Source organism: Ochlerotatus camptorhynchus, unplaced genomic scaffold, assembly GCF_037179485.1.
Source record: "Ochlerotatus camptorhynchus isolate MF236.1 unplaced genomic scaffold, CSIRO-AGI_Acam_v1.1 ptg000002l, whole genome shotgun sequence".
Lineage (NCBI taxonomy): Eukaryota > Metazoa > Arthropoda > Insecta > Diptera > Culicidae > Ochlerotatus > Ochlerotatus camptorhynchus.
Window position 1 is genome coordinate 652,370 of NW_027040494.1, and position 25,320 is coordinate 677,689.

The 25,320-nt window shown below is 40.6% G+C and overlaps 1 pseudogene; it reads right to left on the reverse strand.

Moving 5' to 3' along the window:
• Positions 1-21,345: 21,345 nt before the first annotated feature.
• LOC135717125 (uncharacterized) lies at positions 21,346-22,694 on the reverse strand (annotated as a pseudogene).
• Between the last annotated feature and the right edge of the window lie 2,626 nt (positions 22,695-25,320).

Genomic DNA, 25,320 nt, shown 5'->3' on the forward strand with positions numbered 1-25,320 from the left:
ACCCCTCAATTCGAACCCTTTATTTTTTTAAATTTCTCTCTCTCTCAAGACCAACTTGACATGATTGGAGACAAGCTTGAGTTCGTGAGAGAGAATTTTCTCTCTCTAATTTGAATTTGTTGGCTTTCTGGGGACTGTTAGTAAAGCGGTTAAAAAATGAATGGGAAAAAACATTTTTTATTTAACTGCAGCTTGTTTAATAATAATTTCCAGGAACAAAGAGATCGACAAAGTCCGTGGATTCTTTAGGTTGAAGTTAACATTTTCCAGTTTTTATTTCCAATCCAGTATGCGGAGTTGGCTTTTGGGAGGCCATGAAATGGGTTGAGCTGTACATCACCGATTTTTGGGAAGGCCCGGAACTCTCAGTGGCTGGACCAGGGGGATGAGGGTCTGGTTGTGCTGGCTGTGATAAAAAATATTAAAAATTGTTCTATCTTAAAAAAAAAAAGTTTTCTCTCCGCCCAAATTACCTTTCTTTTACGTTCGATGACTGGATTAGCTCTGTGCAATTGATTGGCAGTTGTTTTATTTGAGTATTTGCTAATAAGTTGTGCCTTCACCGAGTGCAGTGTTAAATCTCCAAATTTACGATCAACGTTTCTTATTCGACCACTCTTTGCAGTTGGCAACGTGGCCAGTAGTATACGTGTCTTCACAAACTCATTAAGTGGTTTTCCTAGTAATTCCAGATCGTTAAAATTATTCTCCAGACGTTTTATATGGCGCTCAATATTCACTTTCTGCTGTTCGGTTCCAAGAATTTGTCGAAAAATTTCAACTTCTATATCCTGGCGAGCAATGGGGTACATTTCTTCCAGCTGCTGCCAAATATCAAAGGCATTGTTCGAAATATCGATTCTATTCAGGTGAATGTCATCAACAGTACTGGAGATAGTTAGCACCGCCTTTTTGTTTTGTGTTATCCAGTCTTCAGACTTGATTTCCTCCTCAGTTGGTTTTCTCAGGACGATCTCCCATATATCTTTTTCGATCAATAATTGCTTCACTTCGAATCGCCACGTTGCATAATTTTGGCCGTCTAACTGCGTGGGCTTAGCCATTTTTATCCCGTAAAAAAAAATGCACTGCTGCTGTGAACGCGTAAATACTGAGTGATCCTACTTTTCATTATAGTTTGAAACTAAGCTCCCCATAAAAATATCAGCAAGCCAACAAACAAATCCCGGAAATGTGTTATCAGTGTGCAAACATTCTAGCTGGAAATGCAACGTGCATACAAACATATGCAGTGATAAGCTTGGGCGTTTTGCCAAAGCATATGCTTAATGGCCAACAAAGAAGAAGAAAACGACGATGACGAAGACGACGATGGGTATATTCTGATTGAGATAATTTTGTATCGGTACTTGAGATATTGCTATCAATGGTTGTCTGAAAGCAGTTCCTACAATGTATTTATTGGTTACAAGTTGTGATAGTCTAGGATAAATGAATAAAAAAAAAATAAAGGGTTGTGTCCTAGACACGACCGCAGTATGACGTAGAACCTATCGACCTTTCTTTTTTTTTCATTTAAATGATCTTTATTTCTTGTGATTGTGTGGTTTAAATGTATGAATTTTTTAAGTGACACAGATGCGTCTTTTCAACTTTAGTACATTTGTGATTTTAATTATTATTTACAGTTCCTAGTCCTATCAGGCCTATTTTAAAGTATGACCACCTTGGTGGGATTGGTTTGATTTGAATTGGAAAAAGGAGACTACTTATAACTACTACAACTACAACTACAACAAACCTACAACTACTATGTACACCTAACCTACTATATACAAATTGCTTATCAAAGCATGTTCTGATAAATTACATTTTTGTGCAAATTTAGTCTTAATTTCGTTAATTTTGGAATCTATTTTGGCAATGCCTGCCTCTTCATGTAAATTTTTTATTCTAGTGTCGAAAGGACGATCAAGAACCATCCTCAGCACTCTATTCTGAGCTACCTGAATTTTGTTCCTGTGAGTCTGTGCACATGATTCCCACACCGGAGCTGCGTAGAGGATCGCAGGTGCTACGATTTGTTTGTAGACGGCCAGTTTGTTCACCCTTGAGAGGCGGGATCTGCGGCAAATCAGCGGATATAGACACCTAACCAAGGCGAAACACTTGACTACGGTTTTCTCTTCTCTTTTCGTCAAACAACATCCCGAGATAGGTTACTTCGGCGGACCACTCAACCCTTGTGCCATCCATGATTACAGTACAAGAGGGAGCCGGTTTTAGTTTGGGTGATTGTCGATGGAGGAACATGATTGTTTGTGTTTTGGAAGCATTGATTTTGATTTTCCACGTGGTGGCATAATCAGCAAAGGCGTTAAGGCATCGTTGAAGTTTGTTCGTTATTTCGCGAGGCATTCTTCCTTTGACGGCTATTGCGGTATCATCTGCAAACAGGAAAAACACGCAACCGTCTCCGAGGGGAGGAATGTCGGAAGTGTAAATGCTGTAAAGCAAGAGGCCCAACAGACTGCCCTGCGGGACTCCTGCTGGGATGGAAAACGTGTCGGAAAGACAACCATTCAACGATACCTTAAAAGACCTTTGCTGGAGGTAGTTACGGGTGATTTTAACCAGATGTAATGGGAAGTTGAAGTTACAGAGCTTGTATACAAGCCCATTGTGCCAGACATTATCAAACGCTTTCTCAACGTCTAACAAGGCCATGGCTGTGGACTTGGATACAGCTTTGTTACTTCGGATGTTATTCATCACCCGCACTAGCTGGTGATTGGTGGAGTGCCTCTTTCTGAACCCAAACTGTTCCGGAAGGAGAATGTTATTTTCCTCGACAAACTTGAGCAAACGATTGAGAATGAGTTTCTCGAACAATTTGCTCAGCGCTGAAAGGAGGCTGATTGGTCTGTAGCTTGAAGCTAGCGTTGGGTCCTTCCCGGGTTTGCGGATAGGTATGATTTTCGCTGTCTTCCAGATACTTGGAAAGCAGTGCAGTTCCAAGCATCTGTTGAAGACAGCAGCCAGCAGAGAGTGAACCTTCATGCTGAGATTTTTCAACACTAGGTTGAATATTCCGTCAAACTCGAGGGCCTTCATGTTGTTGGTGCATTTCAGCGCTGAGCAAATCTGTTCCACTGTGATTCTATCCTCCGGAGGGATGGCACAAGGGGAGGAATCAAGGTTGAGTACGCATTGCTCAACCTGAACTTCGAGCGGACTTTGGATGCTGGAGCCAAGCAAGTGCGATTTGGCAATATGCTCACCAATCGCATTTGCTTTCTCCTGAGGGGTGATTATGAGCCGATCATCATCATTTTCATCTTTTAGTGGCGGAATGGGTTTAGGGTGCGTCTTTAAGACCTTGGCAACTTTCCAGAATGGTCTGGAGCGGTCGTCCAGATTCTGGACAAGCCGCCCGAAACTTTCGTTCCGGAGTGAGACCATTCTGGAGGCAATCTCCTTGTTCAGATCGGCCATTTCACGTTTCATCGCTTGATCTCCAGTCCTCTGAAACTGGCGTCTACGAACATTTCTCAGGCGAATTAAGAGTTGGGTGTGGGAATCAATAGCAATAAACTTACCCCTCACAGGAACTCGTCGGACGCACGCCTCGTCAGCCACGGTTATGGCTTGGTGGAGTCCCTCCAACGCTCGGTCGATGTCCTCCACGGTGTCAAGCGGCGGGTTATCGATGATGTGCCTGTCTACCACGCGTCCAAACTGGGCCCAGTTTACGCGATGATAGTCCTTGCGCAGGCTTGAAGCAGGAGCCACGTTGCAGCCCAGCTCAGACACCACCGGTTGGTGGTCGGAGCTGAGTTCGTTCAAGGCTACCGGCTTGGACAAGCCAATATTTGTCAGGAACAGGTCTAGCGTCGATGGGTTGCCCGCCGGTGAGATAAATGTTGGCTCATCCGAAAACCAAACGGAGTACAGCCCATGCTGTGAGTGGTCGAACAGCAGACGACCGTTCTGGTTCTGCCTGTAGTTAAGCCAGGCCTCATGGCGAGCGTTTAGATCTCCTCCTACTACTAAGCGGGAACCATTACGGGTGATGGTGGAAAGGTCCTTCTTGAATTTAGCCGCTAGTCCACTGCTGGCGGCACACTGTCGAGGGCAGTAGACGGCGATGAACTGGACGTATCCAGTCGACGACTCCACCTCCACACCAAGGGCCTCGATGATAGTGGTGCGGATATGAGGCAGAGTGTGGTATTTTATTCCTTTCTTGACGACGACCGCAACACCACTCCCCCTGGAGCTGGTGCGATCAAGCCGAATAATGTTGTGGTCAGGCAACCAGAAGCTGTCGCCGGACTTTAGATGGGTCTCGGTTAGAAGGCCCACGTCGATGCTGTGCTTGCGGAGGAAGTCGGCAAGCTCAATCTCTTTTGCTCTTACAGAGCAAGCATTCCAGGTGACGATACTTAGCGGTTTAGACGCCATACTGGATGATGAACTTACCGAGCACTTGGATCTGTTCGGGCTTATTGCGGCACTTACGAAGAGCACCGGACATGTTGACGAAGATTTCCATCAGTTCATCCGCTGAGAACAGATCGGGGTTGTTGTTTTGCGCTGTTGGTTGTTTCCAGAATCCAGGGGGGATGGAGAGCTTTGGCCAGCAGAATCACCGGAAGTTGCTTGAGCGGAATGCACCCGCGAATTCACTTGCCTTTGCTGAGGAGCACGAAGGGGCGGGAAATCCTCCGTCCGAAATGCCGGGACTTTGCCCTTCTTGCGTCCTGGTTGGTTGTTAGTTGCCGCCTGTTTTCGGATGCGTTTGAAGTCCTCGCGTTTGGAGCACTGTCTGTCGGAACCTTGATGAGCACCACCACAGTTGGCGCATTTTAACGCCACGGCTCCATCCGCAGGGCAGTTGGAAGTGGCGTGTTCTTGAGCGCAGTTGCTACAGCGTGGCTTGATGTTGCAGTTGTGAGTGCTATGTCCAAAGTTCAGACATCGTTGGCACTGGGTCACATCGCGATGGCCTCGACATCGTACGATTATGGAGTAGATTGAGCGGATAGCCTGCAGCGCATTCAACGTCACCGTTCCCTTCTGGAAGTGCACCAGGAAAAGACAATCCGGGTACGTCTTCACGTTTTCCTCTCGCCTCGTCATCCGAAAGACAGCGATTGGGGCCAGCTTGTACCGGTCCTTGAGTTCTTCTTCGATCGCCTTGGGATCAACATCCGGTAGACCCCTGATGACTCATTTGAAGGGCTTATCACCGGGGATGTCGTGCGTGAAGTATTCCGCATTGGAATCCTTCAGGAATTTGACTGCGATTTCGTATTCCGCTTTCGTCCGGAGCATCACCTTAGTGCCGATCCTGCTGATCTTGTACTCAGCTGCGATGCCCAGCGATGCGAAATCGCCAATGAGCGTCTTGAGTGACACTACCTTCACCACCAGTGGAGGAAGCTTGACTTTCGCCACACTCGGGCCGGCAGAATTCTCGGTTTCGACGGCGTCGCCGAAATCACCGATGTCGCTGGCGTTCGTCGCGGTAACATCGTCGCGTCCGCTCGTGCCATCGGACTGTCCTTGGTTCTTCTTCCTCTTTTTCGTCCGCTTCACCGGGACTGGGTTGGTATTTCCAACATCGGTGGGCAGAGTAGCGTACCTATTTGAGGTAGGTACCGAGCTACCCTCACCACTGTTCTTCTTCTCCGCTTGGTCACGAAGTCGGCTCCGAGAGCACTGTCTTCCCATCACGCGATGCGACCGACACTACTGACGACGCGACGTGCAGTATATCTGCGAACGTTTGTAACAAATGACCAGAGGCAGGAGAGCAGTGCTGATTTATATCTTTTCAGGTTCAAGCAGAATGATGTGCAACCAAGTGGTATTCGTTTATGATGACTGGGTTTGGGAAAAGGTATTATTTCATGAAAACAGTGATAAAATTATCATTTGTACATTTTCAAAAAAATTAATTACAGAAAAATTGGAAAAATATTTATTTCAGCAGGTTTCTAATGTAATATTCTATCGATTGGTGTATTTGGATTTTAATTTCATCTATAAATGACAAAGTTACAAGCGTTCAAAACCTGAAACTCCTTCACCACACATATGTTTGGATTTGCACCCCAGTATAGTCGACAAAGACGTAGTTCTACGTCAAAAAGCGTGGTGCTCCTCGAATGGCTCTAGTTTTGACGGTATATTTTTTATTTTAGACCTACACACGTAACAAGTTAAAGCACTGACGCTTAAGCAGGCTTGTAGTTAACTCTGAAGGAGATTTCATTAGTCAGAAAACTCATAAAACAAATGGACAGATGATTTGATTCAATATTCAACTTTAAGCCTCAATTTATTGGAAATGTTCGGTACATTACCATACGTAGCCATTAGACTGATTTTTTTTTTTGTTCAGGGTTGGTTGGAAATGCTATCTAACATGATGTTTTAGTGTGATAATTTATTAGCTAGAGAATGATCTTAGAAGCGGGTAGGTAGGTAAATAGTTGCGTTAGAGTACGGCAGTATGAAAATTGAATAGATGTTGAAAATGAGCAAGAGGGCCATTAATGCGACAGTGCAAGTCAAACGCAAACTGCCGTACTCCAACGGAACTATTTACCTACCCTTTTCTAAGATCATGTTAGATAGCATTTCCAACTAACTCTGAAAATCGCAAACTTCGCGTATGAAATAACATAAAACACTTTGAATGTTTTATTTGTTGTTAATTACTCTATTTGTACTGGCTCAATCGAATGAAGTTAACAGAACCAAATAATTTTTTTTTTACGTAGGACTACGTCTTTGATCTCTATATGGGGGTACACTTTGTGAAAACCTAAAATGGAACATGTAACAAATTAAGAAAGATTTTGAACGTTAACAATTCAGCTGCCCCTGGTCCAATTACAATAATTTTATCACCAATCGATCAGATATATGGCTACGCATCGATAACAATGCTTCCGAATGTTGATTTTCAACAAGAAACTATTGAAAAACTGGTAAATGACCAGCATTGTCCAAAAGCGTCGAATTAACTAACAAATCCACCAATTACATACATGCATATGCTGCTTCCCCAGCACAGTCGTCAGAGAGTAGTAAGTAGACAAAACAAGTCGAAGTGGCACTCGCCTCCAATCCTCGGGCGCGTACGAATAGGGAGGATGGAATTGCGTAATATTTTGCACACACATCGCCATACTCAGAACCACACGATCCCAACGACCACACCACTGTGTGGTGGTGTTCGGTTGTCGAAATCAGTAGCAGCAGTAGCAGTGCTTTCGGCGTGTGGCGTTGAAAATTGTTCTCCAGTAACAACGAAAGGCTGCCTGCAAGCAGCGAGCTGCAGTGCCCACATAGGCAACCATCAAAGGAGGAAGAAGCTGCACCGCTATGCTATGGATCGGAATCAGTAGCTCTTCGTGAGTCGCTGCGGGTCGGTCATCTATGCCAAGCGTGTCACCCTCGCTCCAAACGACATACAGCTCGACAGCCTCATCCGTGTTGAACACCCAGCTCAGAATTACTCAACCATCACTACAAAACGGTCCTTTTCAGGGCCACTAAAAAATTGTTTAAGAGTATTATTTGGACATTGGTCAAGGTCATCAGTTCCCGCAAGCAGCTAGCTATCAAGGCTCAACCTGGCCTCTATAGAAGGTGTGGAATTGTAGACCCTAATGTATTGGTGAGATTTATCATCGTCCAACCATCGTCCAGAACACGCTGGTAGGAAGTGTTAAAAAATCATATAGAATTTGAGAGGAGTGGGAATAATTCGCTTTGGGTGTATTAAATTCAGTCCCCAGAATGCCAATAAAATCAAATTTGTGAGAAAATTAAAATTAGCTCTCACGAGTTCAATCTCTCGAATTCCCTCCTTTTTAAAATATTCTTCACAAACGATACTTTCCGCAACGCCCCTTTCATATAATTCGGAAGGAAATCCTGTGAGGGGTGAATTGAATGCACTTTAATACCAAAATGCACAAACGAAAATACTCAAGTTGACAGTCCCTTGGATTCTCTTCATCAACTTTCTCTTTGAAATAAATATTACAAATTGGATACGCTCACAAATAAAAAACGGAAAGAGTTAAGATAATTGATGATTGATCAATTAAAAGAACTAAATGTTCACGTTTGTTCCGTCCACTAGCGGTCCTACGTCAAGCTTCCGTTCGTGCCCCTAGGCACACACCCTTCTTCTTTTTATAATGCGTTTATTTTTCCAGACTCATTTGCTGTAGCTTTGCGGAGCCGATATTGATTGTTTAGATTAAAAATTACTTAAAACTAACGTTAGTAAAGCGGAGGCCGATTACTCGCGGCTATCTCGAGGATTGGGGTAACAAATTGTAACAAATGGACAGCAGGGTAGGGATTGTGAACACGAGATTTGGAGAGCAATGTGCTCTTGATATCGAACTAAGCGACACTCTGATGAAAAAGACAAACATGGGGGTACACCGATGGGCAGCTAACAACTTGGGAGAACACAAGATGACACTAACTACTAAATCCTTAGATCTATCCGTTTTTAAAACAAATAAATTCAATTCAAATAGTCGAGATCTCGGCTCGCCAAGATATCTCTAACGCTTATCGCGGGTTGTTTTCCTTGGACCCTGAGGGATGTGGATAACTCAGAGCTGGCTACACGGTGTAAGGTATATGACCAAACAACATGCTCGATATCGTGATAACCACTGCCACACGCACATAAATTGCTGCCTGAGAGCCCAATTCGATAGAAATGCGAGTCTAACGAGCAGTGATTGCAAATAAGCTTTGATATAACGCGTATAAAGTCGCGGCTCATGTCCTACCCTTTGAACCATAGTTTGCTCGACACATGTGGGAGAATAGAATGTAACCATCTTCCCAAATCACCATCATTCCATTTTTGTTGCCAACTGATGAGGACTTGCTGACGAGCAATGGAGAAAAATTCGTTGAAGGCGATTTGTCGCTCAAAAATATCGCCTTCCACAGTGCCCACCTTAGCCAACGAGTCCGCTTTCTCATTACCCGGAATTGAGCAATGAGATGGGACCCAAGCTAAGGTGATAGTATAGGAGCAGTTAGATAAAGCACTCAGTTTAGATCGTATTTCAGGCAGGAAATACGAGGAATGCTTCATCGGCCTCATTGAACGAATAGCCTCCAATGAGCTAAGACTATCCGTAAAAATAAAATAATGGTCAGAAGGTAGTGAGGCAATTCACTCCACTGTGTAAAATATAGCTGCGAGTTCCGCAACGTATACCGAGCATGGTTTCTGCAGTTTATAGGAGGCGCTATGAAATTTATTAAATACATCAAATCCAGTGGAAGCATTTATGATTGACCGATATGTGAAAAATCTTTTATCGTTGTACTTGATTGCAAAAAATTGAGGGAACAACCATCGACCGATGGTGATGTGGCATCATGGTCAGATCAAAATTTACAGAGGAAATATCGAAGGCTTGAAAGAAAACTCCTGAAATTGTCAAACCAATTGCCTACATATAGGCGGTGCGCCTGGTGCAGTGTATTTTAAGAAATCTGTTTTGGCATTTCTGCTGAAAATACACTCCGCACAAGAAGCTTAGCACCTTATAAGAATCAAGGAACTCAAATTTATTAAGCATACTTGCTATAAATGCACTGGACAATTATTTAAGGGGTTCATCAATTTCATCGCATATCGATTTTTCCAAATTTGAGTTGTCATTTTGGCATAGTTTCTATTTTAAGATAGTTGTTCAGATGAATAATACTGATTGGATGAGAAACAATATTGTTCAATACTCTCTTATCAGACAGCATTAGTGTAAAATTTCACTCCAAATTGGTTATCATTTCATTTGTTTAGAAGCAGTGAACAATTATTTGGTGAGTTCTACCACCACATTGTGTTAGTTTCCTTTTTTTAGTACCCTCCACTAACCCCCACACCAAGGAGCTCGCACAGAGAGCCCCCTGTTAATGGACACTTACTAAAAAAACAAAGAAAACGCGGAGAAAAAACTACAATTAAAAACAATGTAAATCTCAGTGGAACATAGTTCCTTTGAAGGGATTCACTTACTCAACAGAAAATTCTAAATAATTTAAAAAGTGATAACGTTTGTGGCTTAACATAAAAAATTGAACTTATTAAACTATACTATAATTACTGATGCAGGAAAAAATAGCAGGAGCCACAAAGAAAAACCTACATATGCAAATGGTAGACACTTTTAGAGAATATATTCATTTACGTTCATAATTATATTACTGCTTCAGCTTGCTTTTAAAGAGAATTTTGTTCACTATTGCTTTCAAGTCGATGGGAAGTATATTGAACTTTATTGGACCGTAGTTTGTGATGCGACCTAGACCCAAGTTCGTGCATGCTCTGCTTCTCAGTAACTCATTTGCATGTCTAGTTCTCTGAAGGTTAACTCTAGCCGAAAAAACAGGTTTTGATGGATATTACGGTTATGTAACGTGTTGTGCACATACAAAATTGTTTGAGAATCGCGCAAGCCTAGAATGGGGATAATTCTGTGGCATGAACTAGTATAAAGCAAAACTGTTGAGAATAAGGGAGGTAAATTAAAGATTACTTTCACACATCTATTCTGCAACGTTTGAATTTTTTAAAGTTTTGATTTAGCAGCATGACCCCAAACGCTGATTAGGTATTGAAGTATGGAATGAATACACGCGTAATAAAATCGCAGCAATGATTCATTGGGCACAAAACAGCGTACTCTCACATACAGATGAAACTTTGCTAGATACATGCTTTAAGTGAGTGTCCCATAAAAGACAAGAATCTAAGTGCAACTCTAAGTATTTAAATGATTCAACTTTATCAATGCTCAAATTTCCGACACATGGATTTTTTTACGTGACGAGTGGAAAACAATGTACTTTGTTTTCGTCAGATTCAGAGAAAGACGATTGCCGTTAAAATAGATTCGATGTCATTAACAATGGATTGTATACAAGAACGAGGATACAATAAAGCCGTGTCGTCTGCAAAAAGTCTTAGTGTTCCAAGAAGTTTTAAATTTCCCAAATCGTTGATATATATCAAAACAGCAAAGGACCTATGTTACTTCCTTGAGGAACTCCAATATTAACCGGGCGTAAGCTACTACAAACACCATTTATTGCTACAAATTGTTTTCGATCTGAGAGATAGCTTTTTATCAAATCGTTGGCAACTCCTCTAATCCCGTACCGATCAAGTTTCTTCAGAAGAATTTCGTGGTTAATGGTATCAATGCTTTTTTTAGATCGATGAATAAGCCCCCAACAATCTTTTTTTCGGTCAACATCACAGATCAACGCATCAATAAGCTCAGTGATAGCAGTCATTGTTCCACAGCCTTCCCGAAAGCCGTACTGGAATTTATACCGAACATTATTATAACACAAAAAGTTTAGAAGCCGACTAGTTAAAAGTTTTTCCAAAATTTTATTAAGAACTGACAGGGTTGAAATTAGTCAATAGTTAGAAGGGTCATGAGTGTCGCCAGATTTAAACACTGGCGTGACTTTAGCGATTTTTAAAACATTAGGATAAGATCCAGTTACTATTATGCTATTGAAGAGCTTGGCAATAATCTTAGAGAGTGGACTAATGTTAGCTTTCATCAAATCTGCCGGAAGATTATCATACCCTCTGCTTTTCCTAACATCAAGCTGACTTATTAAGATACTAACTTCGTTTGCGCTAGCGGGTCTCAGGAAAATCGAATTATTAACACACTTTACAGGTTTCAAAAAATCGAAAATGTTCTTTGGAAGTTTTTCGGCCAAACTGTTGCCATTGCCAGAGAAAAAGCTGTTGAAAACTTCAGCAACATCGTGATCTGAGTCCAAGATTATCCCATCAGCTCGTAGTTTTATTTGTTCACTATCTTTATTGCGACCAAAAATTTCATTCAGCTTTTTCCACACATTGGAATGACTAGAGCTATTGAGTATGTTTTCATAATATTCTTTTTTGCACCGTTGCTTAGCAGTTTTCACTTTTTTTGAAACATGCACTAGCATTTCACGAACATGCACATCATTAGGATTGCTTTTGACTTTTTAGAGCTAATTATTTTTTATTTGGATCGGCCGCCAAATGCTATATGTCATCCAAGGACAATGCTCACCTTTTACTCTGACAATTTTAGTGAATGATCTGGTGCAATCAGTTAACAGTTTATTATAGGTTGCAATCAGAATATTTAGAGTAGCTTCAACATCATCAGTAATTTGAAGATCATTCAAAAACACAGAAAATTAATGTTGGAGCTTAACACGATCGATAACGTTCATTCTCAGTTCTTGTTGCCTCTTTCCATTACTCAGGGAGAGAGACGAAATAACAGGAAGATGGTCGCTAATATCACTGAAAATAGTATAATTCTGCAGATTCACAGCAAGTTCGATCGGGCAAATAAAATGATCTAAAATATTGTTACTTGCTGGACGCGTTGAAAAAGTATTGGTGCTTACATAGCCGTAAGCAGTGTTGGAAAAATCATTTTCAAAAAAAGTTCTATCACAGCTCATTGCAGAGATAAATCCCAAAGGAACTTCTCACAAAAAGTTCGCGAACGAGAGATGATAAAAAGTTCATGAAAGCGTAGAGCGAGAGAAATTTTCTTTTCGTATCGCGAAAGATCTTTCGTCTCTCCATCTCACATCATTTCACACGTACTCGTGATTCGAACCAACTAAATATCCCCTCAGCTTTGTTCTTTTTTTCCAGCGAGTAAAGGTAGGCGATGATCATGCGAGAGTGTCTGTTTGTTTTCTTCTCGTTCTTCGATATTTTTCGCATCCTTCACATTAAATACCATTTCCAGAGAACTTTGAGATTTGGGCGTAATTGCTTTTGTAAACAAACACGTCATTCAGCGATTTCTCACGAATCAAAGCACAATCTAGCGAACTATACTATACCAAATGAATCATTCCTCTACCTGTCTGTGTTGTTAGTTTTTTAGATTGAACTTTAATTGACGAGAAATCGCCAAATTAAGTGTGTGTTTACAAAAGAAATTACGCCCTAATCTCAAAGTTTTCCGGATTTATTTATAGTTTTAGTTCTCAATGCAACCAGCTAATAGTAGATACTTGTAACTCAGTGCTGTAAATTTTCATATCATTCGATTGAAGATGAACCACTACAACCATTCACAGAATTGTGTAAACGAATTCTCACATGACCATAATTTGAAGAGCCCCTTTCTCATTCGAAGCTCATTGTCACTGTCAATTGAGTCACTCAGTATCATTTGATATACGACAGTGGAGTATGGAAGAAATCCAGGAAAATGGTCCCGAACAGACAAGTCGACCCGATGTCGGATCAATGTAAGGCTAATTTAAGGTCGATGTCGACCCAATGTCGTGTTAATGTCGGGTCAATTTTGGGTTTATGTCGGGTCAATGTCGGGTCAACATCGGGTTGGGGTTTGATAGAAGTCAGGTTGGTGTCGGGTTGGCTTAGCTTTTTCGCCGGAATGTCGACCAGAGCTCTGTTTGTGTGTAGGTTACACTCAATCGAATGATATATAGCGTTTCTCAAATGAGAATGATCCATGCCTTCGTCAAATGACTAAGCAACTGATATCACCCATTCGGAGGAGGTCCCTTTTGATAGCGAATAGCTACTTTTCTCATTTTCATTAAAAATGTTCAAATGATTTTGAGAATTTACAGCACTGGTAATAGCACAGTGAAAAAGTTCACCACCACCTATATTCCCAACCATCCCCCTGCATATAATTATTGCATAAGAGCTTACAGGAACGATATTACGAACACTAGTGATGAGAGGAGCCATGCATTAACTGTATTTCGTGAAAATGAGGATACATTAGGCGCTCCTCCTTCCGCAACCCCCTATCCTGAGGAACGGTTTTAATATAAAAATTGCTAGTTACAAAATCTTACACTACCCTCCCCGTTCCTCGTTAATGTCGCGTTGACACTTGTGCTGATTCATTCATTTTTTTTTTGCCAGAAACCAATGCACCAATCAATCAGTTGCACAAAACTGTTCACATCATCCTGATAACGGCTACTTTAAACAACAGGTGCCAGTAGACAGCCAGGTACCAGACTTATCAGTCTTTAGAGATTGTATTGATTTACTCGGGATAGCTTTCTGTCTATAATCTTTCCCTTGTGAAATGTGCAGTGCAATTTTCAAGAACGAATGTGGTGTAAAGAGATAGAGAGAAAAAATGATCTGATATTTTTCGTATCCTCACGTTGGTGATTCGAGTTAAAAAAAGTTCGCGATATCTCATTCTCTCATCCCAGAAAGTTCGCTCAGGAAATATTGGAGTGTGAAACTAGTGAGGGAAAGTTCCCAAGAGAAAACGTATCGCAAGCGAAAATGATATTTTGGTGAGAATTCCATCACTGGCCGTAAGATTCTAATAAATTTTTGTATCTAACTACTACGTTATTGTTTTGCAGATTAATTGGGACATTTACATCACCAACAATGAAAAAAGGTTTAGACGGAGTAGCACTAGATAGCCAGCCTTCTAAAATATTCTGAAACTCGTTGTAATCAAACGAAGGTGGGTGATAAGTACCAATAACGTTATACATATGGCCCCGGAACTTGATCTCTAAATGGACGTAATGCAGGCCATTGATTGTTTGACTATCTATCAATTTGTTATCCAAAGAACTTTTTACAAATACAGCTAAACTACCTGAAGATGTATTACGGCATGAGAAACATGCGCGATAGCCTGGAATATTGTAAATACTGCTATTCTCCTTCTTCATCCAAGTTTCACCGACAACAATAACATCAATATCCATTTTACATTCATTCACAAAATAAATCACCTCATCAAATTTTTCAAAATCATTTATCCCTCTTCAGTGGAATGAATTATATTCAAACGATTAATACACATTAATATCAATTTGCGCTCTTTGTTTTTGATTTCTGTTATGTTTCTATGTGAGTAAAATGGATTCTACACCGATTATGATTTTGAATAAATATTATGATAATTTGCATGATTTTAATAAAAAATGCGATGTGGATGCTTCCGCTTGGGCGAAGGAGATTCAGTCTCACGTGCAGGTTTCATAAAAAGACTTTTGACACGGCTAAGATCTACTCTGTTTTTTACCAATTCTGGTTTGCTATTGTCATCTTTCTTAGCCAATATGACGCCACTACTACCCACCCAAACGTACTTTATATTCAGCAGTTCTTGGGAATCTCTAAGATCTTTGAGTAATTCCAGAGCAAGCGGAGTTAGCTCATCACGCAAGGTCACGTTCATTCCTCTTCCGTTAACAATGCATTTTGCATCAATCACAGTCGACAATAATTTTCCAAATTGTTTTTTTTTCTTGTTTAACACTACCTTTTTCGAGTCCTTATCACGGAAAACAATTCTGATAGGAACCAGAGCATTACTAGTTTTGCTAAATAAAAACATCCGCTCAGCAGATGCCACATTCACTCAGCCCTAAACACAGGAGTAGTTTTTTTTTTTTCAATTAACTGGGACACATTTTCATCGGGAGTGGTTGGGATGCCCCATACTACTGCATTATTACACATGGCAGCTTTGTCTGACTTGTCGACATTGGCTTCCATCTTTACCCTGCAACAAATTTTGTTTGAGCTACCAGTTACGCCAAATCGACGATCAAATGCATTGTTTACAAAAGCTAATACGTCCCTTCGAAAAAGTAAATCGCGATATGTAGATTTTTTTCAACAACCAAAAGAATGACGCGCAAAAACTATTGTACCTACTAATCGTTGTCCTATGTCAAGCATCCTTTCGTGCCCCTAAGCATAGACTCTATTTTCACCGCAAAAAGCAATGTTTCAAGAGAAATCAGTTGACGTCTACTTTTCGTATTGAACAGACGCATTTGAGTTTAGAGCAGAGTGAAAACAAATTAGTTTTTTGAGCCACTGGACAAAGTTCGAAAGGCATCGCGCCTAAAGGTGCGTTCCCCGTAGAATCTGGTCATTCCATCACGAATATGGACGACTATCGCAAGGACTCCCTTTACCTAGACTTCAGCGGCATGCCAACCCGTCCCAAACTAGACAAAGTTTTCGAGCTCATCAGCAAAAAAATCCAGCTAGACATGACCAAAGTCAACTGCATCCAGCCTAGTATGTCTAAGGCACGAGTCATAATTGAACTAAAGTCGCCAGCATATGTGGAAGAGCTAGTAGCAATGCATAGTCTAAAGCATTAACTAGAATTAAAAAACAAAGAGTATGCTATACCACTTGTCCCGTATGACAATGCAATTGAGGTTAGGGTAGCGGACTTACCATCTTACATCTCCACCGACACAATAGCCAAGCATCTAGCACCATATGGTGAAGTTCTCTCAACAAAAGATTAGGTATGGAAACATTTTTGGCCTGGTTTGCCCACTGAAGTGCGACTTGCACGTATGAGAATACAAAAACAGATTCCATCGTACATTCCGATGACCACTTATACTGCCTTTATCACTTACCGAAATCAAATTCGCACCTGCCGGTACTGTGTACGACCTTTACACGTCGGACGCACTTGTAATGAGGTAAGGAAGGAATTAGGATACGACATCAACAGCCGTCTTACTGTAGCACAAGTTGTACAAGGCATTGTCCCACCATCATCAACTTCGCAAACAAATGCTTTACCGCCATCATCCATTGCTCAAGATACGACAAATGAAATGCAAACTTCCGATGGAGAAACAGATGTCAGCGTACACAAAACTATCGTCACTGCAATAACTGATTCCATAATGGCAACTGCCGAAAAGGAATTAAGCAGACCGTCTTCTCTTTCCCGTCATCCAACGGTAGAACGCACTAAAGTAGCTAATACGAGCAGAACTAGTTCACCATTCAGTAATGAAAGAGCACACACCAATCCAGACCACACTACTGACTTCCACATTTCTGATGACGACGAAGAAGTAATAAACGCATCAAAAAGGCTCCGATCTCAACAAACCTCAGAAATCTCCGAAACACCCTTTTTGGAGGTACAGCGCAAAAGCAGGAGGAAAACCAATAACTCTTCTTCCCGGTAAGCATGCAACGAGTATATGTCATGCCGAAGCAAAACAAGATATTACCACCTTTCTCGAAATTTTTTTACAATTATCATTCACAAAATTACGACAACATTCGCTCTGCCGGAGAAATTCACCACTACTTAGGTCTTCATTAACAAATCACTACATCTGATGAACTACTCATTCGCTATAAACATTATCACCGTGAGCTTCTTCATCTGTAAGCCACGGAGCTTATTCACTACGAAAAACAACGATCACAACACCGCCAGCGAGGACATTTCCCTCTGTGAGGTAAGCCATAGTATATGTCCTACCGAAGCCAACATAGATACTGCCGCACTTCAGAAAAAAACATTTCTTGTAGAAATAAAAACCTGCGCACCTCACAACAGATGGCTCACCAAGAGAAACAAATTCAACGCGATACTGCTGCTTCCGTTACAACTGATGATCCAGAATATCACTAAAATTGCAGATCATTTTCCACCACAATACTGCGACACTATCCTTTTCATTCATGGAATACAGGTGAGCAAATATTGTAACAATAACAAACAATCGGATTCGGAGTTGGTGTTGATACTGAACATGCTGACTTCTGGTGAGTTGTCAACTTGCTTTAGAATGACATTCGCTATCATTTTTACGCCTGCCAGAGACTGGGAACGCTGGGAACGTACACAAGTACAGTACAAGGTGGAACTCCTAAATATGTAAAGGTGATGGATCTTTTTAGCTATAAAATTGCAACGATCAATGTTTGCAATATTTCAAACCAGACGAAAGTTGATGCACTAAGATCATTCATCCGATCGTCAGAGCTAGATGTCATTTTACTTCAAGAAGTGCAAAATAATCAGTTGGAATTACCAGGATATACGATAATTTTTAACGTCGATGCCGATCAGCGTGGTACAGCCATTGCGTCTAGGGACCAGTACAATGTTCATAATGTTGAAAAAAGTTTAGATAATCGCATAATATCGATGAGAATTGGCCCAGTTACGTTCATCAATATCTATATCGTTATCTCCGGAGAATCAACAACTTTGTTCCATGTTGCTCAAATCCATAGTAAAAAATCAAAAACCTCTATTTCGATGCTGCAGACAGAAGATGGCACCAAAGTTCGGGATCAAACCCAAATAAAAGAGAAAATTAGATGCTATTTCGAGACCTTATACTCTTCAGTAGACGCTGAACATCCTGTTGACTTTATACCAGCCAGAGCAATCCCTGAAGATAACCCTGCAAATGAAAACCTGATGCAAGAAGCAACCCAAAACGAAGTTCTAGCAGCAATTAAAGGCAGCTGCTCTCGAAAATCGCCGGGTGCCGATGGGCTACCAAAAGAATTTTTTCTTAAGGCATGGAGGATAATTGGACACGAGTTTACTAATGTCATCAATGATGCATTACAAGGGAGTGCGACAAAACAATTCTATGATGGAATCTTGGTGCTAGTTAAAAAGAAAGGAAATGACAAAAGTGAAAAGGGGTATCGGCCAATTTCACTCTTAAACTTCGATTATAAAATCTTAGCTAGAATCCTCAAACAAAGGATGAATTGTTTGCTTCCGTTAGGATTGTCAGACAACCAGAAATGCTCAAACGGAGGAAGATCTATTTTTGAAGCAACAAATAGCATCTACGATAAAATTTGTCAATTAAAAATTTTTCGTAGAAGCGCACTGTTAGTGTCTTTCGATCTAGATCATGCATTTGATCGCGTAAATCATCAATTCTTGAAGTTAACTTTGAATCGAAAGAATTTCAACCCCAGTTTTGTAAACCTACTCGTCACGATTTGGAATCAATCGTTCTCAAAAATTTTGGTCAACGGTCATTTGACACCGGAATTTAAAATCAATCGTTCAGTACGACAAGGTTACCCGCTTTCAATGCACCTTTTTGTTGTATACCTGCAACCGCTGCTAGATGCACTCTCACAAAGATTTCCTAGTTCTGTGATTAACGCCTATGCAGACGACATCTCCATGTTTCTGGACAATTAACAAGTAGTAGTTCAAGTGGTAAATGTCTTCAATGAGTTTGAATTATTTTCTGGGTCTATATTAAATAAACAGAAAACTGTAGCAGTTATAATTGGAAACGTCAACCTCACCTCAGACACGGAATGGTTAAATATTGAAAACTTTGTTAACATTCTCGGTGTACGCTACGGAGAAAATATTAAACAAGCACAGAAATTAAACTGGCAGTCCGTTCTCAACGGACTCCGAACCCGACTCTGGTTTCACCACCCGAGGAAGCTGAACCTGCTACAGAAAATCATTTTGATGAACACATACATAAACTCAAAACTCTGGTATATGGCCTCAAATATACCACTCACAAAGGGATTTGCTACAAAAATAAAGGCAGAGATCGGGAAATTCATTTGGCACGGCCAATCCTTGCAAAGAATAGCTTTTGCAAATCTAATTCTCCCAAAATCTAGAGGAGGTCTAAACCTACATTGTCCAGAAACAAAAGCGAAAGCTCTGCTTGTAAATCGGATGATGAATTTCGCACAGCAACTTCCACTATTGAGCAGCTTCCTGGAGAATCCAAACACTACAATACCAGCAATTTTCAACCACGTAACTGTACTGAAGGCGGAACTGCCTCACTTACCGGATCAATTGAGAGACACCTCATCATCCCAAGGATTATATCTGCACTTTCTGACGCTGAAACCGGATCCTGGATTTGTATCGGCTGTACAACGCGACTGGAAAACTGTTTTCAAATATCTCCACAACAAAGTTCTAACATCATCGCAGCGCTCAAATTGGTTTGTGGTAATGCACAAGAAGATAAGGCATAAAGAGTTGCTGTTTCAACGAGGTGTAGTAGATAACCCCTATTGTGAATCATGTCCGGGAGAGCTAGAAACCACGATACACAAGCTCTTCCGTTGCCAACAAGTCAGAGATATCTGGAGGTTCCTACGAAGAAAATTATTGCATCACGATTCTAGGTTAGCCAGATTAGAACCGGAGGAATGGATTTATCCATACTTCCGAAACAGTAATGAAACAACTAAAAACAGTATAATTAAATTATTAGGCCTTTATTTTAGCTATCTAATTGAAACCCATGAAAACTCAATAGGATTGGACAATTTTGTATTTTATCTAGCTATTAACAACTAAGCAACAAAATATAAGGTTTTACAAAAAAAAGAGAAATTGCCAGTTTTTCGAATACAGCTTTCCCCCGAAGAACGCGTTACCCATTGAGTTGCACCCATCGGCTTTTCACGGCGGGGTTTCAACCAGTCGGTCTGGTTTTTTGCATGTGAGTAGGGTCAATGGAGTCACTCGCAGAAAATCAGAGCGCTTTGTTGAAAACCCACCGAGACAAAGCGGTGCACAGTGGGCAAAAAGTGACAAAATCACGACTAAATTGAATATCTCGGCTGCCAAACGGTTTCAGTCAACATGTTATACATATTCTCAAAGGAAAAACTCTCCTGAATCGATTGGCCGGAGACTTTTGCGTACCGAGATTGAGGGCCGGGATCAACCCGAGTTCCCGGTAATGTAGGAAATGCCACTATCTATCGACATAATTTTAGACTTTACTTAACGTATATTACTGGAAATTGATAGAACTAAGTATATATGGTGTAAAGACACCATATACGCCCTCAGAAAAACTCTACTGGCCTAAAGGAGGATCCGGAACGACCGATAAAGTGGCCACATTATAAAAAATGTCCTAGAACCTTGCGATTTTTTCTATGTTGTTCAGAATCAAGAGATCAAAGCGTATTTAACTTGGAATACATATTTTGGAATATGGTGGCCATATCCTGGTTCACCGGATAATCTGAATTGACCGATAACGTAGTCACATTATATACATTGTTCTAGAACTGTTGTTTGTTCAGAATCACGAGATGAATGCGTATTTATTATGGAATTTATAGTTTGGGATCAAATGACCATATCCTGGTTTTCCGAATAATCCGGGTAGACCGATCAAGTAGGTCGTATAATCTAAACTGTTCAGCATTTGTCTACGGCAAAAGTTGGGAAAAAATTTCAATTTGAGGCATTGTGATAAGTGTAAAATTAAAAGACTTATCTAGGCCTATCCGGTCCTCTAAAAAACGATATTCATTCCTTGTCTTCTTCGTCACTGTAAATATCAAAATCACACAAACTCGCGCTGTCGTATTCCATTTCGTCGCAATCTTGCTCGCCATTCATTTCCCCTTTATCTTCTACACCGCTATCCATATAATATTTTGCCACTTCCTCCATGAATTTCACGTCCTTACTACCAAATGATACTTTCGAGCCTTCATTGTGGTATGTTAGGTACGATAGTTGAGGCTGAAAGTCTCGTTAATAAAGGAAAAAAAAAAAAAAGGTACGATAGCTTCGGATCGGACCATGCTAATGCCGTTGCCATCAAATCTGATAAATTTGCCTCGGGAGACATTTTTCAAGCAAGGTTTGGCCTACAAAATTTATGGCGTTTGTGCATTCGCTCTCCAGCCTGCTCATCCACAAAATGCATAGTGTATGGCTGAAAAAAAATAAATGATTAGTTTGATTTTTATAGCTTAGGTAGTTTACCTTACCAATTGATCAATATAATCTGCTAAATGTTTGTATTTGTGCAAAGAAGGTGGTAATGCTTTAATGAACGGGAACTCCTCCAGAATACTTTTTTTCCAATCGTTCGTAAAGCAACTTCACCTTTTCAGCACTCAGCTTCCGTGACGAAAGCGCCAAATTGTTGATAAGTCTCAAATTTTGCAACATATTCCTACTAACATTCAAAATATCGGCAAATATGTCAGGCTCTGAAAGCAAACGGCCGGCAAGGTTGCCATTATTGGAACTACCACTTCCTCCTGGTTTCGGACGGTTAACCTGTACTTTGAAATGTTGTTCAAGGCAGTCTGCAATTCGTCTGGCTTCCAGCTTTACTTGCGGGTGAGTGAGAGCAGGATGTCCTGGTACTGATTTTTCGGCTGCTAAGCGGATGGCCCACTCAACGGAATTCAAACGGGCATGGAAGAAAGAAGGTCCAATTATTCCGCTCTTAGTGTCCAAGCACACTGGACATGCATGCGTATTTATATTGCCAACTATAGCATTTGCAACTTTTCCGTCGATCATCGAATAAATGGCTTGCGCTGTAATGTGAAGCTCAATATTCTTAACCGTAACCACCACGGGTTCATCCTTGATTTGATCTATCTCGTAAAAAAATGCATCGAACATTTTCCGGGTTATGACATCCGTTTCTTTTGTCCAGCATAGAGAGCGGGGGCGGCAGAAATAATCCGATTGCGGGTTCGGATTGTGATAAATCGATTCACCGGTTTTCTTCAGCAGTTGCAATAGCATATAATTTTCTGAAAGCAGCGAATCGTCGTTACCAAGAATATTGGATTGATTGTAGTGGCTGAATCCAGTCGCTGAGTCAGGGCCTCCGGCAATCCTCACCACACAATCAATCGGTACGTTTCTGTAGTCGGCACAGAGTTCAAATATCTTGGATCTTACGTCATCCAGTTCGAGGACCCGTTCGAAATCGTTCTTTATTAAATCCCGAACGGAAACGGAGGTCGACAGATAACCGTCTGCCCAATTCGGTGAAGAAAATGGTGGAATGATAGAATTGCTATATGAAATCATATCCGCCCAAGATATCTGATGTTTCATAAATTTGATGATACCTTGAATAAATTCATATAAATAGCTCTCTTAAAATTTACTGATAATTTAAGGTGCGAATAGTATAAGTATTTTTTTTTTTTTTTTTTTTCTTTGGTTTGTTTTTTTCCGTCGATCTTGTTTTCCGTGCTGAGCACCAATGCTACCGACGTGCCAGGAAGACAGCTCCCACACCTGGACACTACCTATCGACCCATCAACTCATGAACCGGGGACCAACGGCTTTACTTCCCATCCGAAGGAAGGCGTGATCAGAGATGTTATGCCTCAGAACATCCCGGCGGCGCCGACTGGGATTGAACCCAGGCCTGCTGGGGTGAGAGGTAATCACGCTTACCACTACACCACCGGCGCCGTTACATAGTATAAGTGTTAAATTGAAAAAAAAAACTGATTTTAATACCTTGATACTTTGATTTGCTCAATCCAAGTCTGGTTTTCAACATCAAAGACGATTCGGGGAATGGTTCAATCTTCTGGTACACCTCTGACGTATTCAACGTATTCTTCGCCCAGGACTCACCACCATTTCTCAACAATTTCAAAATCTTCGTGACTGCTGAGCTTTCGAGTTTGCGTGCAGCAGCTTCTGCTACTCTTAGCAGCTTATCTAAGGGATGATCACGGGCTAGCCGTTGACAACTTTTAGCTTTGGATTGTTCCGTAAGATCATTGAACTGGAGTCGTTTTCGTCCTACTTTTCGATATAGTGTGCATTCAGAAATCGTCGAGGAAGAGTTGTAGTCGGGCGTACTTGATGATATCCGCTGGGCTGTTAACAACTAATTGCAATCGATCGTGCTAAAGCTGTCGTTCTGTGATATACACATATCGCACTTAATTCTAGGCCAAGATATTTTCTTATATCTTACAGTACTGGACATTAAAACGAAAACATCGTGATTTGATGTGTCGCATGTCCATGATCTGACCGATCGAAAATTGGTCCATGGTATTCCAAAACATCCGGTAGTGTCCTAAGAGGTGGTCGGAGGTACTCTTTGAACAGATAGTTTTGACACTTTATTAAAAAATAGTATGAGAGAGTGCGCAGTAGGCTCTGCCCGCAAACGGTCGGTTTTAATTTCGCTGTCACAAATTCCGTATTTTCCGCGTGCTTTTTGGCTTGTACTAAGGCAAAAAGTAATTCGTTTTATTATTATCATGTGTATATAGATTCATTATGATTAATTTATCAGTGTTTTAATATTGTGAATTATTGTGAAAATTCCCGGGCTAGAATTTTGTTTGAATAGTTGTGTTGCTGTAGCGTCGTGCTAGTGTGTTCCGGTGCTACGCCTCCACTTCCGGAAGCATTGGCGTTCTGCCCCAGGACAAAAAACAGGGAATGATGAATTTGCAGATTAGACTACGATGCTTCCACGTCGAGGACACAATACATAAGCGGTGAGATCTAACTGATTACAACTAGATATAAAAATATGAAATGCATCCTACTAAATACGTGCCATCTACAAAGCAGGAATTGCTTTGATGATGGAAGTGTACACGCAGTACCAATATACATTTTATATCGGTACTACGTGTATGCGGGGCTTGTTGTAAGTGAAAGTAACCTCGGAATGGACGTGAGTGACCAGACATTCTGAAATGGGTTACTGAATCTCAACAGAGCTATCACCTTTCAACTTCCGGGCAAAAATTGTTTGCAATGAGATCAGTATAATAATGATAGATTATATTGCAAACATTTTTCTTCCATAAAAACACTGCCGGACAGTGGAAGTTGGATTGTATATACATACATACATACATTTATTAAAAAATAGTATGAGACGATTCAAAAGTCTTTTTTTTTTTAGAAATTATTGTGATCTACCATACATTGAAAAAAAAAAATACCCCTTTTAAGTCCGGTATTACTCTGAAATCAAGTGCCCAATTACAGTTCTTCAGAAACATATCGATAATTAACAAATACAACTACAGTACCGGACAAAATAATAAGACCTCGTGATTTTTTTTCTCTTCAAAAAAATTTGATGAGCTATTAGCTGTAACTTTTCAGGACGGCTTCAACATTTCTGAAATGTTGATTACTGGTACATCAACTATTCAAGTTATATCGGTTGTTTTGAGTTTGGTTGGTTGAATTTGTATACAAAAACTGCGGGTTTTTAGGAGAGTTTACAGTGCCTATCGATATAATAGCAGATATAATGTTGTTCTCTTATGATCAATCGAGCTGAAGCCTTCTTCACAGAACTTTAAATGTGTACAATTTTTCGATTTAAAGTACCAATTTTTTTAAAGCAGCTGCCAGAAGTGGGATACAAGGGATTTTTTTTTAAATAAAAATAGTTTTAATTATTTGAATATGAACAAGATTGTTAAGAAAAAAGATCGTAGTTTTGCAGGACTGTTTACACGTTATGACAACTTCTACGGACAATCCAGATTTTCCGGAGGATATGGCCAATTTACCCCAAAATTTAAATTATTTATTAAATTCGCTTTGATCTCATGATTCTGAACAAACATAGAAAAAATCGAAAGGTTCTAGAACAATTTTTATAATGTGACTACTTTATTGGTCAATCCAGATTATCCGGAGAACCAGAATATG